The following is an 18,557-nucleotide window of genomic DNA, read 5'->3' on the forward strand; positions in this document are numbered from 1 at the left end:
CAGTTTCATCTACTTCTACTGATCTACCTCTGATTTGTCCCCTTAGCAGGGCTCTTTGGACTTCCCTTCCGGTGGAATGAAGTTACAAATATGGAGAAGCACTTACCTGATCTTGCTGGAGCAACCTCCTTTTAGAGCTCACACTTGCACCCAAGATGTCAGAAAATCACAATGAGTGATAGAAGTTTGCTCTGGGTAAATGTCTCTACCCTCTGCTACCAGGCTGCTTGACTGCTCAAATATATAGGAAGGGTCTTGTCAATCAAAACAAAAGAGAGGCAGATCCTTACAGGAACCACTAAACACATCAAAGCCTTGGGATATAAAGCCAGTCTCTCTTTTCCAAAACTGATTAACTTAAAGGGTGTTGCTTTGTTTCTTAACATCACCTACTGAAACAGAAAGTTACCTTGGTGGGTGACATAATCCTAGGGAAACAGTCAAAAGTAGTTCACCTGGGGACAAATGCACTGGGGCAAGATGGATTAATTCTCCTTCATGGTAACCACAACTTTCCTTCGAAACGGGTATCGGTCATGAGCAGCTCACAGCAAACTCTTTCCCTTAACTCACAACACGTTTCAATACATTGAAAATAACAAAACAATAATTCTTCCTGGAAAGAACACAGGATCACAAACTGAAAAGATGGAACTCACCGTAAGAAGAAACCTTTGAAAGTCTTAAAATTAGTTAAGGATTAGCTACTATTAATAACATTTTTAAATGAGTCTTATAGAAAAAAAAAAAAACACCAAGATGTCCAAAGAGATTCTCTTCTGGCACGGGAATTAAAGAGGACTTTTTATTTCTTCTATATGGTTTTCAGCATTTTTCACATTTTCTACATTGGGGAGGCTTTTAGAATAGAACATCAATTGATATTGACACTTTAAGAATTAAAATAAACCAATAAGTATACATTTGTGCTACATGTAATGCTATTCAATGCTATTCTAATGGAAATGTCTCATTAGACTTCTGGTTCTGGAAAGTCTAAACTAAGAAAGCAATAGTATTCTTTATGAGCATGGAACACCGTTTATATTCCAATCTGCAACAGTAGCGTACAAATGGATTAAAAACTTCATTGGTCATGGCATCATTCTGGGTGCTCTAAAAAATAAATGAAAGAGACATCATCCCTGCCCTTAGGAGTTTACATATCACAGCAAATAACGACATAGCCGGAGACATTTAAGATGTACATTACACAAATAAATACTATATAAAGAAGTTAAAGCATTTCTGTTTCCTGCAAAGAGAAGTGTTCTTTAAATATATGTTACTTGTTCAGGGCTTGATTTTTTCAAAACGTGTAACAACCCTCAGTGAATCCATTGCTAGACCATCAATATACTCACCTCTAGATTCAGTTATGATATGTGTTTTATAGAAAATTGAATGGAGCTTGGAATAAAGGACTTTCTCCAGCCCTTGAGCCTGTGAGTACCATAACCAGAACTGGGGTCCTGTGGGACAGACGGCTTACCTGGTGTGATCTTCTTAACTCACTTAAAGTTCACCAGTCGGTGGTGAGCTGCCATCCTGGGCTGTGTTTCTGAAGAGAACTAACTCTTCAGCCCTTTTGCATTAGACCTGAAACATACATACTTGTGTCTGTACTGTCACAAGATAAAGACAACAAAGAGAAGCCAAGAGTACCTTTTCTTTACAATCTCCAGCTTCCTTATAACGCAGAACTGAGCATCACACCTACCCCCATCTTGTAAGAATGACAATTTATAGTCAGCGAGCACCTACTGTGTAGAAGGCTCCGTGGAATCTGCTGTGTTCTCACATATGTTATCTCTCAATCTCACAACACTTCTGTAAATCAATGATTTTTTTCTCCTTTTCCCATTGGGAGAAATAGAGGTTCAGTTATTTTGCAATCTGCCCCCCTCCAAAGCCTTCGACAGTACTGGGGATGGTAAATAAGTTGGTTTCATCTCTACAACCAAGTGTTGAAGGTGCGGCCTGGGACACTGCATTAAGAAGACCTCTGAATGGCCACAGTGCAGAGGGCAGCAGCTCATCGGCTTCATCATGGGTGTAGAGAAGGGGAATGATGTATAGATGCCACTTTTTTGCCATCCTTGCGCCATGCCCTGCCACTTGCCCCCTACAGGCATAGCGAGAGGTTGCCGTGTGATCTCAAAGGCCACCTGAGGCTCTGGTACCTACAGAGCATCGTGGTGCCATACTGTGTGCATCTGCTACCTTCCCTTCCATCTCTGTGGACGTTCCCACTACTAAAGTCACTCTCTTGAGGTAGCAAACAAAGATGTGGGTGATGTCTCTCCAAGCGCAGGCCCTGGAGAATCTTCTCTCATCTTGTTCTAGTTTCATCTTCATATGGACTCATTGTCACCTTGGAGGATGAGTCGCAAGAAACAGCTTCACTAGGGATACGGAAGGAGAGGGAAGAGCGGGCCTAGAGGAGCCTGGGAGGGCATGACAACAAAGGAAGAATGAGCCGAGGGTCGGTGCCTTGAAGAGGAGACGGGCAACTGAGGCCTGGTCCAGGGAGGACAGCCCCAGACGGGGAGGGCCCGGGGGTGGGCAACGTGTGCAGGCGACGAAGACATCGCAAGAGCCTGGCAACTCGCTCCCCTGGCTCAGCCACGCTGACTGTCAATGGTACAGCTTCCTCGTTGACTGACTTGGGCAGGTCACTTCGCTCAGCCTCAATGTTGTCATCTGTAACATGATGGGGTTGGACCCCATGACTCCTACGGCCCTTCCTCGCACCAGAATTTAAAGGTTGGCAAACTCTTTTATGAACAGAACCAGCTGAGAGCAAGTCAGATGGAGAATCCAAAGGTTCATATTCCAATAAAGTCTTCCAGATTAGTGTTCAACTCTTGACTCTGACACGTGCCAACTTGTGATCTTGGACAAGTCTCATAACCCCCTGGGTCTCAGCCTTCCACAAAACTAAAAATGGCCTTCGTCACAGGGTTCACGTGTAAATTCTGCAAAATAACATCTATAAGGGCGCCTGGGTGGCTCAGTCAGTTAAGCATCTGCCTTCAGCTCAGGTCATGATCCCAGGGTCCTGGGATTGCGCCCCTTGTTGGCTCCCTGCTCAGTGGGGAGCCTGCTTCTCCGTCTCCCTCTGCCTCTACCCACCCCCCACCCGCTTGTGTCGCTCTCTCTCGTGTGCTCTCTCTCAAATAAATACTTTTTAAAAAAAATAACATCTGTAAATTGTTTATCTCAGTGCTTGATCCCTGAGAAGCAGGCAACAAATGTTGTTTCTCTTTCTTTCCCATCATCATTGTGTACCTCCAAGAAATAAAAAGCTGCCAATAAGAAATTGTCACACCGTTAATTGTTAGGCAAACCCTGATTTCAAAGGTATTAAATCTGGGGGAAATGTGAGCCTAAGAATAGAGGAAGCAGTCTTTGGGGGCTATGAGACCCTACCAGCATCCTGAAACCAGGAGACATGGGGTGGCACCAAGCTTGCTTCCCCGGCCAGCCTGTGGGGTTTTGATCTGATGCTAAAATTAACAACACGTTTTTCAGTATGAAAAAAGTCTGGAGTGTAAGATTTAGTCTTGAAGGTCCAACTCTCACACTTTGGGAGGTACACGCTTTATTATGGTTCCAAAATTCAATATATGAATAAATCTTCATGAATATCCCAAACAATTTCAGTGCTGACCAAGAAGAGAGTCAGATTAACTGAGCCAACCAACACGTGAACAACCCACTCTGTTCCACGGGTACTAAGTGAGGGCCCACAGGAACAAAGCTGTTTGCTCTATAACTTACAATGATCTCTTAGGAGTTAAGAAGAGATGTGTGTGCTCTGGTATGTTTTTCCCCCTTTTCCTCTCAGAATTCACAATGCTCTATCCAAGGGTCAAATTAATAAGCATTATGCCTCCTGTGGATGAATAAAAAAACCACGAATGAAGCGATGTGTTTCAAGGGATTAATAGAATTAGTGATTTTCTGCAAACAGATACAAGGAAGGTCAGCCTAAGACTTTACAAAGTTGTATGTTGCTTTTAATATCCCTTATTTACAGGGGGGGAAATCTGGGTTTACAAATGAAGACAAACGGTGAAGTCTTGGAAGAAATTAATTTTATTGAAAAGACATTTCTTCCTTTCAAAGCACTGGGTATTTGTGGGACAGTTCCTCATTTTATTGACTTAAAGAGATAATATTTGCCCTAGATGATGGTGTGGTTGCTATGGTTACTTTTTTTTTTTTTAACAAGACTAAAAATAATGAAGCCTGTGTCTGATTTACTAGGACAAGTCAAGCCTTTCTCCACAACTGTCTGAAAGAAGTATCTGTCAGTTGTCACAGATTTATTTCAGATTAAGGGGCACATGGTTTAGGCACTGAAGTGGAATGTTTTTATTTCCGCCTGACTCTTCCACTTTTGAAGGTCATAGCTTTGCCTGGCATGGCAGACACATGCCTAATAGAGAGGAACGAGAGGAGCTTAATGAGTCACAAAGAAGCATTCTTTATTTCAAGTGCATCCTGTATTCTCATTGGAATGAGTCCACAAAGCTGCCGGGTCCCCAAATCCTGCATTTGTAATTCCCTAGGCAGTTGCACAGACAAGGCCAAGGTTGTTGTTAGCTAAGCTTAGTCGCAACAGCACCTCATTTGTTCACTGCTGGCTTTAGTCCAGAGAAAGATTCCTAGGATCAGGGCTCCAGAGTGCGCACGCGTGTCTTTGTGTGCCCGTGCTTAGGCTGGAGTGAAGGGAGGGTGGGGAAAAAAAGAGGAGAGCTGCTCTACTCTCGAGAGTATTCACTGCCTAATTCAGCACATATTTTGTAAGCAACTACTCTGTGCCAGGCACAGTCCAGCCCTGGAGTCACTGGGTTCATTAAAAAAACAAAATGCTGATGTTGGGAGACATGGGAGAACAGCCGACAGCTGAAGGTAATGAGAGATTTCCCTCCTGCTTCCCTTTTTTATCTTTTCTTTCTTCCTTCTTTCTGGCCTTCCAGTGTTAGTGAGTATTACCATGTGTCACACACATGCTGAGCACACGTGATGCAAATATAAATGGACCTACGGACCTGTCCTTAGCCAATAGCCCAGTGAAGATGATAAATAAACCAACGTACGTATGACCTAGAAATTGCACTCTTGGGCATTTATCCCAGGGAAATGGCAATTTATCTTCACACAAAAACCTGTACACAAATATTCATAGCAGCTTTATTCATAATAGCTCTAAACTGGAAACAACTCAGGTGTCCTTCACCAGGTAAATAGTTAAATAAACTGTGGCACATCTATACCACAGAATACCACTTAACACTAAAGGGAAAAAACACACAACGATTTGTGTGAATCTCTGGAAAATCACACTGAGTGAAAAAAGCCAATCCTGAAAATCTATATACTGTATAATTCCACTTACATAGCATTCTAGAAATGACAAAATTATAGAGATGGGGAACAGACTAGTGGCTGCCAGGGGTCAAGGAGACTCAGCGAAGGAGGGAAGTGGGTGTGGTTATAAAGGGTCAACATGTAGGATTTTTCTGATGATGGAAATGTTCTGTCTCTTGACTGTGGTGGCAGATACAAGAACAAAGCATGTAACAAAATTGCAGAGAACTAAATATACACACATTCACAAAATAAGTACAACTGGGTAAATTGAAACAGGGCAGATGACTGTATCAATGTCAATATCCTGGTTGTGATATTGTACTATTGCGTTTTAAGTATAAAACACATTGTGAGAAATTGGATAAAAGGTGCACAGGATTTCTCTGTATTCTTTCTTTCTTTTTTTTTTTTTTAAGATTTTATTTATTTGGCAGAGAGAGACACAGCGAGAGAGGGAACTCAAGCAGGGGGAGTGGGAGAGGGAGAAGCAGGCTCCCCGCAGAGCAGAGAGCCCGATGTGGGGCTCGATCCCAGGACCCTGGGATCATGACCTGAGCTGAAGGCAGATGCTTAACAACTGAGCCACCCAGGCGCCCTCTGTATTATTTCTTACAACCACATGTGAATCTACAATTATCTCAAAATAGAAAGTTTGATTAAAAAATAAATCAACAATTTATTTAGGGGGTGGGCAAAATGGGTGAAGGTGGTCAACAAGTACAAACTTCTAGTTATAAGATAAATAAGTCCTGGGATGTACTCTACAGCATAGTGACAATCGTTAACAATACTGTATTATATACTTGAAAGTTGCTAAGGGAGTAGATCTTAAAAGTTCTCATCACAAGAAAAAATGTGTAACTATGTGTGGTGATGGATGTTAACAAAATTTAATGTGGTAGTTATTTTGCAACACATACATATATCAAATCATTGTGTTGTATACCTAAAACTAAGACAATGTTATATGTCAATTATATCTCAATTTTTTAAATGAAAAAACAATGACTCTGCATTAAGAAAAGCAAAACAAAGAAGTTCATTTTTAAGTATTACTGTTAAGAAATTGAACTAAAACAACTAGAGGCTTAAAAAAATAAATCAATCAACATATCATTAAATGGGATAAGTGCTATGATAAAAATGGAGATGGAAAGCTATGAGAGCTTGGACTATGGGGCATCGTCAAGAGAGACTTTCTGGAGCAGTGACTCCAGTGAGTTAGGAGAAAATACATTCCAGGCAGAAACATATTGACTCCACCACTGGAATTGAGAGCAGAATGTCTGTCTGTCTTGCTCACCATATTTCCCCAATGTCTACAATACTGCCCAGCTCACAGTTAATTATCAAAAACTATTGAGTGAATAACTGAAGACATGGAAGAGGGTATGGTGAGTTTGAAAAGGTAGAAGAAGTCATCACGGTTGAGCATAGAGAGTTCACGAAGAGAGACAGGGATGAGGATGGTAGCAGCAGATGGGATTCAGGCCAGGTACTCTGAAACACTCAACCTTTATTCCAACATAAAATAGGAGCCAAGTTTGTGTTTTGGAAAGATCCTGTGGGCACAGTGAGGAGATAAATTGAAGTTAAGACACCGGCTGGGAAGGCTGCTGTGGTAATCCCAGTGAGTATTCTCCTCCCAACCTCAAACGTTGGAAGTCCTTCAGGATAAGTCCTATGTCCAAAACAGAGGTGTCCACTAAAAATAGACTTCGAGACACATATGCAATTTTTAATTTTCTGGTTGCCATATGAAGAAAAGAAAAAAGGTGAAATTAATTTTAGTGATTAATCCCAGGGTGTTAAGTGCCAGGAATAAGATTGTATTTAATCCAATATCATCCAAAATTTCTACATTTCAACATGTAATCAATATAAACCATTATTAATGAAATATTTTACACTCTTTTTGCATCTTTTCCTTATATGAAGACTTTGGACTCTGATTTGTATTGAGACCGATTCACAGCACATCTCAATTCAGATCTGCCACATTTCAAGTGCCTTGAGAGCTACATGGAGTGGCTACCATATTGGACAGCACAGGTCTAATCCATAGACGTGCTGCATAGTGGCAAGGAGTATTTATTTGAGCTCTTAGACTCTTTTCATATGTCATGTCCATTAATTCTCACAACAACAATCCTATGAAGTATTATTATCTACCCTTTCTGATGAAGAAACTGAGGTTATAAGCTCAATCTTCTAGAAATATCTGAGTCCTCAGCCAGCTGAGCCTGTGTAGATGATGCATGTGAAATTTCAAAGCTTAAAGCAGTAAGGAGTATATTTAAAAGATGATGGGGAGTGAAATTTATCAAAATGCTTATTTTTTCAGATTTCTGATCTGCTGAGCCTGATTACATGATTTGAAAGTCTCAATCTTTTCTTATCTAACGTCACTGAAGAGCCTGCCTCAAAATAAATTATGGAGAGAAATCTCTCCTAAGTGGAGATGGCCCACCCTGACATTTATTGAATGATGAGGCCACAGTGGTGATCAGGTCCAGAGAAGGGACACTAATATAATCAAGGGGATGGAGGAATTTCATAATAAAGATAGGCTTGGGCAGGGGCGGGGAGGGGGCGGTTGCGGGGAATCACCAGCCTAAAGGATTAGCTGGACAGGCAAAGGTTGAGGGGAAGGAAAAGACCATATAAGATCTCAAAGCCACGACAGTTGCGGGCACAGTGAGCAGCAATATTTTTAAAGCTGACCTGAGACCCATTTCTCCTTGTAACCATGGCCCCTGGGTCCTGGGTGTCTCTTGGTACCAGCAACCCACCTCTGCATTTAAAATGCTGGGCAAGGATTAGAGATGTAGTTTGAGCCTTTAAGAACTGAGTGAAATAAAAGTCTCAAATCCATGATTCTGAGTTAACAAGCCATGGATAGAAAGCAAACTAGTCCCAGAACATAAAGCTAAAACAGGCTGCATATGAAGTCCATAAACACTTAATACTATCGGTTGATTTCCTCACTATCTACATGACCTCTTTATTTGGCTGTCACAGAACTACCCCAGCCTCATGATGTCCCAAAGTTGTTTTATCTCTCGCTCTCTCTCTCTCCAGGCTCCTTCCCACCCCCTTCATCTGGCATTTCCCATCTCTGCAAATGAAACCCCTTGAGATTCATTCTAGGCCCCTCCCAAACCCTCCCACTCCCCACCGCATACACCCCCAGAATTCCATCAGTACTGTTAACTCACCTCCAACCCCTGCTAGATCCTCAGCTCCAAGTAGCTGCTCTATGACTCTCCTGTTCACTCTTACATCCCTAATGTTTGCACATAGTAGGCAATAAACACTTAAGTAAATGAGGAAATGATTGAATGATTGTGGGGAATACTAAATGTCACTTATGCCCACTTTCCCCAACTCAAAACTTTATCAGTCTGCATTAAAGTTTGGCAAGTATTTCCAGGATAGCAAATAGTCAATCCAACAAGAGTTGTCTTCCCATATCTAAATAAAAACCCATGGGCTAATGCAGGTGTCATCATAAAAGGCCACAAGCTTCAAGTTAGTGCAATATGAGGCCCACACATGGGGGTGTGGACTTACCAGGGCAACAAGCAGTTTTGGAAGCACTGGGCCCAGGAAGCAGGGTGAGTGCCCACCTCCCCCATTATCATCTTTCTGACCACAGGACACTGAACTTGGTGGCTTCTACCGCCCCCCACCCCAACACTCCCAATTTTAATAGATCCCTCCGTGTGAGTGGTCAGGCAGGGCATACATATGCTTCTTGGCACTTCTTGGCACCTTGGTCTGTTTGGTTGGGTTTCATGACTAAATTCAATTTCTTGCAAGCAGAAAAACAATTTCCCTTTTTGCAGCTTGAAATATCTCATCAAAGAAATGTGGAAGTATGGAAATTAGATTTGATTGGCAGCCGGCTCTTTGCTTCCATCACTTCTGCTCTTCTGTAGCTCTCTTAAAAAAAAGAAAAAAAAGAGTTCAGGCTTTTCTGACAGCCTGATGGACAATGACATAATTTTAATAATCCTCTCCTCTTCAGGCGAAATGAAAGAAAAAAATTTCACAATGAAATTACTGTGCCTCAAAGATGTAGTCATTAGATTCACCCTCTTTGCATTGTTCATGTCCAGCACTCTGGAAACAAGATGCATATTTCAGGCATGCTTAACACTGTTGTTAATGCTCTACTTTCTGAACTGCCTTGAAGGTTGATGAGGCCTAAAGCAGATGGAGCGAGAAGAGTGAAGCTTTAGAAGAACTGTCAGAGTCACACACACACACACACACACACACACACACTCAGTTCAACTGTTCATCACATAAAATTATGGATCTGATTCTTCAATTTAAAGAATGACAAGACCTTTTATTTTCAGACTCCAGTCTAATCTTTTTCTTCCAATGTTCTGATCGGGGTTTGTTGGGGAGAGGGAGTGCTTATCTCCCATTCCCACTTTCCCATAGTGGGCAAGAGAGAAGACTGTGCATGGGACACTTCAGGCTTCTGTCTCTCTACTCTACACTCCCACCACGAGTCTCTTATCTGATCAGATGGTGAGATTGGGGAATAAACAAATGTGGAGACTCAACATCCTGGAGATGCAGAGTTCAGGTAGACTTCTCAGTGAGGATGGTTCTGGCTGCAAGTACCAAGTACAGAGCACTGAAGGTGGCATAAACATAGGTAAGTTTAAGTAGGAAGAAGTTCAGAATCAGGGAGATGGGCATTGGTGTGGCTGCTCAACAACGTCATCAAGGACCCAGGCATTTTGCATTTTTCTGGTCTGCCATCTGAGCATGTTGACATGCCTCCCTTCACAACCTGCTCCAGCTCCAAACTGAGTGCCCTTCAGTAACAATGTCCAAAAACAAAACAAAACAAAACAAAACGAAGGGGCGGGGAATAAGGAGAAGAAAGCACCTGTCACAAGCATTTCTCTTTTAAGAGAGGAAAGTTCTCACAGAAGTTTCCTGCTGATTTCCTCTTTAATCACATTGGCCAGAATCAGGCCATAATCATGTCCTAGCTATAAGGAAGTCTGGGAATGGAAGTGCTTTCAGCATCTATGTGGAAGACCAAGCTCTGCTGGCAAGGGAGAAAGGCAAAGAATATCTGTAGGGTAAACAACCACCAGCACCTGTCAAATGTATTGATATTCAGAGCTAAGGCCATTTGACTACATATCAAGTTGTACTCTCTAATTTAAATTCATAAAGTCAATATTTTTACCTCCTCCCGTCAGATCCCTGCGTCTTATTTTTCTCTTAGTTCCAAGCTCAGAGCAAGGAGAGGGTCATGGTTACTTATCACCCCCAAATACTAACAATTACTGCCAGGAGCATTGTTGACTCTGGGAAAATCAACCACCAACCTCTTTGGACCTCAGCTTCTTTATCTGGAAAGCAAAGAACTTGGATGAGTGCATCTCCAAAGCCCCTTCCAGCCCTGACAGGCTCTGGTTCCATGACTTTGCATTCAAATGTCTCCAAGCAGTGAATCAAATCATGAGTAGCCTAAGAAATGTTATAAAAGGAAGAAATTTGACTCACATTGACTCGCATTAGCCTTAGGGAATCAAAACTAGTAAACAATGATGAACTTTGAAGCCAGTGTCAGTTTAATAAGGAGAATTTGTGACCGTGCCCCAGGCATGTGAGTTAGAGTAGCCATGTAATGGATTTACAAGAGTTTAGGAAAATCACTGCTCCCTTGAAATTGAGTCTCGTAAGGCTAGCAGAATGACAAGGCATTAAAAATGGATCTCTCCTTCATCTCCGTATTGAAATAACCTCTAATGTCTACAGGGTACAGCCCAAAAACCTTGACATAGTTTATAAAAGGTCCTTTCCAGCCTATCATCATCCTAATCCACACATTGAGCATATGAATAACAACAGCTAATATTTTTAAAGCCTTAACTCTGTGCTCAATACATATAAAGCACTTTATATTGCATTGTCTCTTTTAACCCTTACAACAAGAATATTGCTATAATATATCATCTTCATTTTACATATGAATAAACGGGAATTAAGTAATTTGCCCAAGGTCACACAGTTAAAAGTGGTAGAGCCGGAATTTGAATTTAGGCAGACTGTGCCCAGAGCCCGTGCCCTGAAACACTACATTATATTTCTCTGACAATATTTAAATATTTTTAAAAATTTGTTTACATTTCTTTTTTTTTGAGAGAGAGAGAGAGAGAGCATGCAAGTGGTGGGGGCGGGATGCAGAGGGAGAGAGAGCAAGAATCTTAAGCAGGCTCCATGCTTAGCACAGAGTCTGACACAGGGCTCGATCTCCCAAGCTTGAGATCATGACCTGAGCTGAAATCCAGAGTCGGAAGCTCAATCAACTGAGCCACCTGGGTGCCCCCATTTCTATTTCTACCACTAATACATAAGGGCCATTTTCTCTTCATCCCCTAGTTTTGTATCTGACAACTAGTAGACACTCCCATAAATATTTAAAGAATGCATGCATGAATGAATGACTTCCTGTGCAGACTTCCCAGTCTTCTGCAAACACACTCTACTTTATAACTCCCCCATGCCCTAGGTTATACTGCTCCTCTGTCCAGCGGACTCCTACTCTTCCTTCAGGAATGGGTTGAAATGTTATATCCTTGCTCTGTTCTTCCCAACCATCTTCCAAAGAGAAAAATAGGTCACATGGAAAACAAGTCACATAAGAAGGAACTAGAATCAGAATGACATATGATTTACTTATTAATCAAGGCCAACGAACGACAGCTCCCAAATCTCAATAACTCACAATAAAATGAGGTACCAACTTCCAGTTATAAAATAAATAAGTCATGGAGATGAAAAGTACAGCATAGGGAATATAGTCGGTAATAATGTTGTATAATGACAGTTGGTGACTATGCTTATTGTGGTGAGCATTGAATAATGTCTATATAGAACTGTCAGATCACTGTTGTACACCTGAAACTAATACAACATTATAGGTCAACTATACTTCAATCAATTAATAAATAAATCACAGTCAGCAGAAGCAGAGGGCAGGGTTCTTCAATCCCTAAGGAACAGAGGACCCATCTTGTGATACCACCATCTTCAAGATGTGGCTTATAGAACCACCCTGTAAGGGGAAGAGAGCCTGCAGGGCTATGTGAACCTGAAGTGGGTGCATCACTCTTATCCACACCCCATTGGCCAGAACTAAGTCGTATGGCCCTGACCTAACTGCAAGTAAGGCTGAGGACCAAGATTGTCCTGCGTGCCCAAGAGGAAGATGAAATAAATTTGGTGAGCACATGATAATTGTTCTCACCACAGCTTCTTCACAGTGACACAGAAAAATGGCTTAAAAATGTTAATGAAAATTATTTTTGTCTTAGGAAATTCTATGCCCAAACCAATTTTCAATCAAGCATAAAAGTAGAATAAAGAAATATTCAGACATGCAAGATTGCAGGAAGTGTATACACCTTGTATACCCTTTCTCAGGAAGCTACTGAAGAATGTAAACAAGGAAATAAATAAAGGAAGAAGAGAACATCAAATCCAGGAATCAAGGATCCAATGTGGGAGAGAATTGAAGTCCAGAAATCATAGCTCTATAGAAGACCCAGAGAGCAACACACTGGAGCAGAAGAGGATAAGTACCTGCATTTAAAGAACATGGAAAAGGGAAGAGAGCTGGTGAGATGCCTGTGCTCTGTTATACCACCATGCCCTGGCTTATCCTGTTCCCTCATCGTCCATAATATGTAGTCAACAGATAATATCTAAAAGTTATAAATCTAGAAATAGCAGTATAGGCATATGACTTGATAATGGAGAAGTAGATTACAAAAGAAACAGCTAAAATGGTTGCTCCAGGACACTGAACTGGGAGGTAGGGTGGGATAGCACAAGAGAATGCCATTTTTCATGATAGCCCTCGGTAGAGTATTTGAGTTTTTAGCCATGTCTTTGCTAAAATTTTGCATATTTTTTAAATAAAGAGAAGGAGGAGAAAGAAGTTTTCATAATTTGTTCCTTCGTCCTATCCAAAGATCCCACCAAGGACCTTATGATGGCCTCAAAATGTCAAGGAGGGAAGAAAAGACAGGGCAAATGTGCACAGACAGGACACCTTCTTTAAACCCCAAGCAGAGTATTTTCTCTTTCATCCAATTCTTTTTAAAAATACTGGTCAGTGGCCCCACCTTCATGAATAGGTTCAAGGAATGAGGGGAAAGGACTGGAAACAACAGACGGGACCATGAACAGAGCCCCTGGAATATCACCAGTGACCACCACCTATGTTGGGCCTATCCTCCATCTTGCCAAAAAAAGATAAAATATGACATTTTAGGCATTTTTTCTGAAATCAGTATGCTCTATATCCTCCTTACCTACTGGCTTCATAAACCTCTCAAAAATTTTTTAGTTTGGGCGCCTGGGTGGCTCAGTTGGTTAAGCGACTGCCTTCGGCTCAGGTCATGATCCTGGAGTCCAGGGATTGAGTCCCACATCGGGCTCCCTGCTTAGCAGGGAGTCTGCTTCTCCCTCTGACCCTCTTCCCTCCCATGCTCTCTGTCTCTCATTCTCTCTCTCGCAAATAAATAAAATCTTAAAAAAAAAATTTTTTTTTAGTTTGACATGACTTTTTGGTGAGTTCATGTTGATTGCCTTAAGTATTGGCTTCCTCAGGATTTGCACACCTATCAATCTTACCTGTCTAATTTCAATAATTCATCTTTTTTTTAAATTTAGGCAGTATTTGTCCATTTCTTGGCTCTCTTGCTGCCTTCCATGCTTCCAAAAGTTTACTAAAAATGATTCTAGTTTCAGTTCTATAAGACTGATTAGAATGTTATTTGCTCAATCCTAAATACTTGACCACATTTTTGAATGTGGGGGCATCTCAGTTGCCTCTTCAACAACATTCACCCTGCAGTCATCTATTGAGCACCATTCTAGGTATGGGGGGGTGGAATGAAAAATATAGTAATACTTATTGTCATTGAGGACTCTTAGTCTAGAGGAATAGGCTGAAAATTAAGTCAATAATTTCATCAGTAGTAAGGGCTATGGTAGAGCTATCCATGGAGACTCTGGGTTAGGAAGGGCACTTGAGGCAGCCTGGAGGAGGAAGGAAAGGCTTCCTGGGATGAGGCATCCTTTAAGCACATGAAGACTTAGGAGTGAACGTGTTGAGAGAAAGGAAAGGGGCATTCTGGGTAGAGGAAAGAGCATGAAAAAGCTTCAAAGTTAGAGAGATCTCAGAAGGATCAAGGAATCAAAAATCATTTGGGCATAGGAAGGAGATGGAGGACCCATTCAGAGAAGAGCAAAGGCATGTTTTGATGGGCAGACACTGTAGGATTTTATTCAGGGGAATGATGTGATTATATATGAATTTCCATAGATCCTGCTGACCCAGAGAACTCAAGTATGTGTGTTGTAAGAGGAGGAAGGAGAGGCTGGGGAAAGGAGACTCTGAGCAGACATGAGACCATTGAGGTACCAAGGGGAGAAATCCCGAGAGTGTGGACAAAGACAATAGAAGTGTGGATAAAAGAGAAGAGAGAACAACTGAAATCTATTTGGGAGGTTAACCCAAACAGATCCAGCTATAAAGGCTGAAGGAGGGGAGGCACGTCAGATGGCACAAGTGTCCAGCTTTGCTGAGTTGGTAGATGGTGGTATTATTGGCCAGCAAGGGACTTTGTTGGAATAGATTTGGGGTCAGGTGAGTTCACTTTGTGTTGATTTTGAAATATCTGCCAGACATTCGAGTAGAGATGTCTACTCACAGGTAAACACCTAGGTCTGCAGTCCAGAGAAAGGTCCAAGCAAGAGAGAAAACAATTAAGTCATCTGCACACAGGGGTGGTGGAAGAGGGCATGAATGAGATTTCCCAGGAAAGATGTGTAGTAAAGAAAAGGGACAAAAAGTCAAATAAGGAAGCTCATAGCTTAGTATTCAACTCATTTGGACCAAAGTGTTTATCTCCTCAGGATTCCCACACCTTGACCTAACCTCCATCATTTTTATGTCCATGTACTTTTTTTTCCCTACATTAGATACAATCCACTTGAAGGTAGGGACAAAATCTTATTTGATTTAGTATCCCTGGGATCAAGTACACAACTAAGAATGTTCTATTTGTTCAATAAATATTTATTAAACAATGATTCTATACTCATATAGTTTATGGAAGAGACAAAAATAGCAAGTCTGATGTGCTTCGAATTCAGGAAAGCATGAGGCTTTAGCATGTCACTCAAGACGAATTTTAATCTAACAACACATCTCTTCTCTCTGCCCCCTCATTCTCTTTACTCACTTAAGAACAGAAATGTGGTTTCTAGACTCTACCATTTGCTTCCTTTCCTCACCATGAAAACAGGAGTATTTTATTTTTCTGGCTTGCCTTAGCTCACTTTTAAAACTAAATTTAAAAACCATAGAAATAGTCTTGATTGGCTTCTGCTCTCCATTAATCATCCTCTGAGCCCCTGGTGGGCAGGGTGAGCTCAGGCTCCCGCCTGGAGATACTACGTGTGTGACAATTCCAGCTTGAGGAAAAGCAAGCCTGATTATTCTGCATGAGGCTTTTGTAATCAGAACCTCTCCCCGGGACAGTTTACTGACATTGGAAATTCGTCATGGTTACAGAGGACTTTGATTTCACAAAAATAAGAGGTCTTCTTTGCTGAGGTGGCAAGGAGTGTTTGGGTTTATACAGATTAACTAGAGAAGAACCACAAGTTCAGTGTCAAAGAGTCAAGATTTTTCTCTCCTCCCTGAGCCAGCTACCAGCCTATTCAGAAGATAATGATTTGTGTTTATAGTTACTAAATTAGCGAGTTTGAAAGATAGTAAAGATAGAAGGCATTTTGTCTTTGAAAAGAGGCCACCAGAGGCAGGATCCTGCTCCATCTGCCTGTAGAAGTCTTCATGTTCCCCAACTATTGTGTCCTGGTTGGTAACTAACTGAGCAAATGCAAGCTGAGGCTTTGTGCTTGGCATATTGTAAACGAAAAATCATACCAAAAAAAAAAAAAAAAGAGGTGACAAGGTTTGAGTTCCGGGCTTTGGCTTCAGTTAGTACAATGCAGCCAAGAGCCGGGGCCGGGGGTCCAGACAAAGCTGAGGACTAACTGCACCTGGGAAACATCAGCAACTAAATCAACTCTGCAATCTCAGTGTCAACTTTTAATGGAAAGTGTTCTCCTCATTCTCCCACCTCTGAGACCAGAGTCTAGATGCTGATAGTGCCATTTCATACCTAATAGCAGAAAAATATATATAAATAACACCCAATCCTGACAAGGATGTTGAGCAAATAACGTACCGAGGTTCTGGAGACCTCATAAATTCTTACAAACCTTTTGGAAAACAGTCTGTCCATAGGTCTCAAAGTCATAGAAAGTTTTCTACTTTTCTATTCCTGGGAACTTGTCCTAAGGAAAAAAAAATCTAAAATGAGAATAAAACTTATGCAAAATGCCTTTATTGCAGCATTATTTTCCAAAAATAGCAACAGCAGCTATCCTACTCACACAAGGAGCGAGGTATTAAATTATGGTCCATCCACACAATGGAATGATACTTACCAATTAAAATTATTATAAATACTGTAGCATGTAGAAAAGCATTTGAAATACAGTTAAGGAGAAAAATCAGAAGGCAAAAATATATGGTATAACTACATCTGTTAAACAATTATTCAAGCCTATGGATAAAAACCTGGATCATCATCTGAAAAATAATTTATTAAGATGAGTATATTGTGTTAACTGTAAAAACTGAATGATTTCAAATCTTCAAGGAAAGAAAATTCTGACATTATTTAAACAATCCCAGAGAGAAGCAAAACATCCCAATTCTTTTACAAAAGCACTAATACTAAAACCAGAACAAGAGAGCACTAGAAAAGAAAGCTATATAATCTTATTTCTCTTATGAACACCGATGTAAAAATGATAAGATATTAGCGAATTGAATCCAGCAATATATTAAACAAATTCTACAGCCAACTTGGGTTAATTCCCAAAATGCAAGGATGATTCGGTAACAGGAAATATGTTCATATAATTCTCCATATTAATAGGTCAAATAAGGAAAAACACATGATATCATCTCAAGGGAGGCTGCCAAAGCATGTGATAAAATAAACATGACAGTTATTCCTGATTTAAAATAATATTTAAGGAGCGCCTGGGTGGCTCAGTTGATTGGGCGTCTGCCTTTGGCTCGGGTCGTGGTCCCAGGGTCCTGGGATCCAGCCCCAAGTAAGGCTCCCTCCTCAGCAAGGAGTCTGCTTCTTCCTCTCCCTGTGACCCCTCCTCCCAGCTGGTGCTCTTGTTCACTCTCGCTCTCTCTTGCTCTCTCAAATGAATTTAAAAAAATCTTAAAAAATAAAATAATATTTTAATTCTTAGTAAAATAAGAAAATAGGCATTTTCTCAATATCATATATATATTCCCATGTGTATATAGTTTTTCCCATATGTATATAGTTATGGGTCATTCAGAACTATAAAAATGCAGCAACAGGGGTGCCTGTGTGGCTCAGTCAGTTAAGTGTCCAATTCTCGATCTCAGCTCAGGTCTTGATCTCAGGGTCATGAGTTCAAGCCCTACACTGGGCTCCATGCTGAGCATGGAGCCTACTTTAAAAAAAAAAAAAAAGAAGAAGAAAGAAAGAAAGAAAATGCAGCAACAATTAGTTGATCTGATGAGTTCCTTGAAGATTAAGTGGGTGTAATGACCTTTCAAAGGCTCAAAGGCAAGCCCTGGTGTGACAGTGCACTGGCTTTTGCAGGTTGCACCTTCAGGTCCAAGTTACTTTACCCCTGTAAGCATTAGGATGCTTTGAGCTGCAATTAACCCCCATTCTCAGTATTCTCCAATAGCTTCCCATTGCACAGACATGCAATTCCAAGTCCCTCCTGCAGCCTTTAGGAACCCAGTCTCCCTCTTACTACCAAGTTCCATCTCACTCAGCTATACCAGCCTCCTGGTTTTTTCTAAAGCACACCAAGCACTTTCCTGCCTTGGGACCTTTGAACTTGCTGCTCCCCCTGCCTGGAAAGTTCTTTCCTCAAATGTTTTAAAGGCTGGCTCCCTCACGTTATTCTCTTCCCTGACCAAATAGCATGCCTCTCAGATCCATGACCACCCAACAACACTCCTGTCTCACATTCTGCTTGATTACCTG

The sequence above is a fragment of the Phoca vitulina genome, unplaced genomic scaffold (genome assembly GCF_004348235.1).
Source record: "Phoca vitulina isolate PV1807 unplaced genomic scaffold, GSC_HSeal_1.0 scaffold7, whole genome shotgun sequence".
NCBI lineage: Eukaryota > Metazoa > Chordata > Mammalia > Carnivora > Phocidae > Phoca > Phoca vitulina.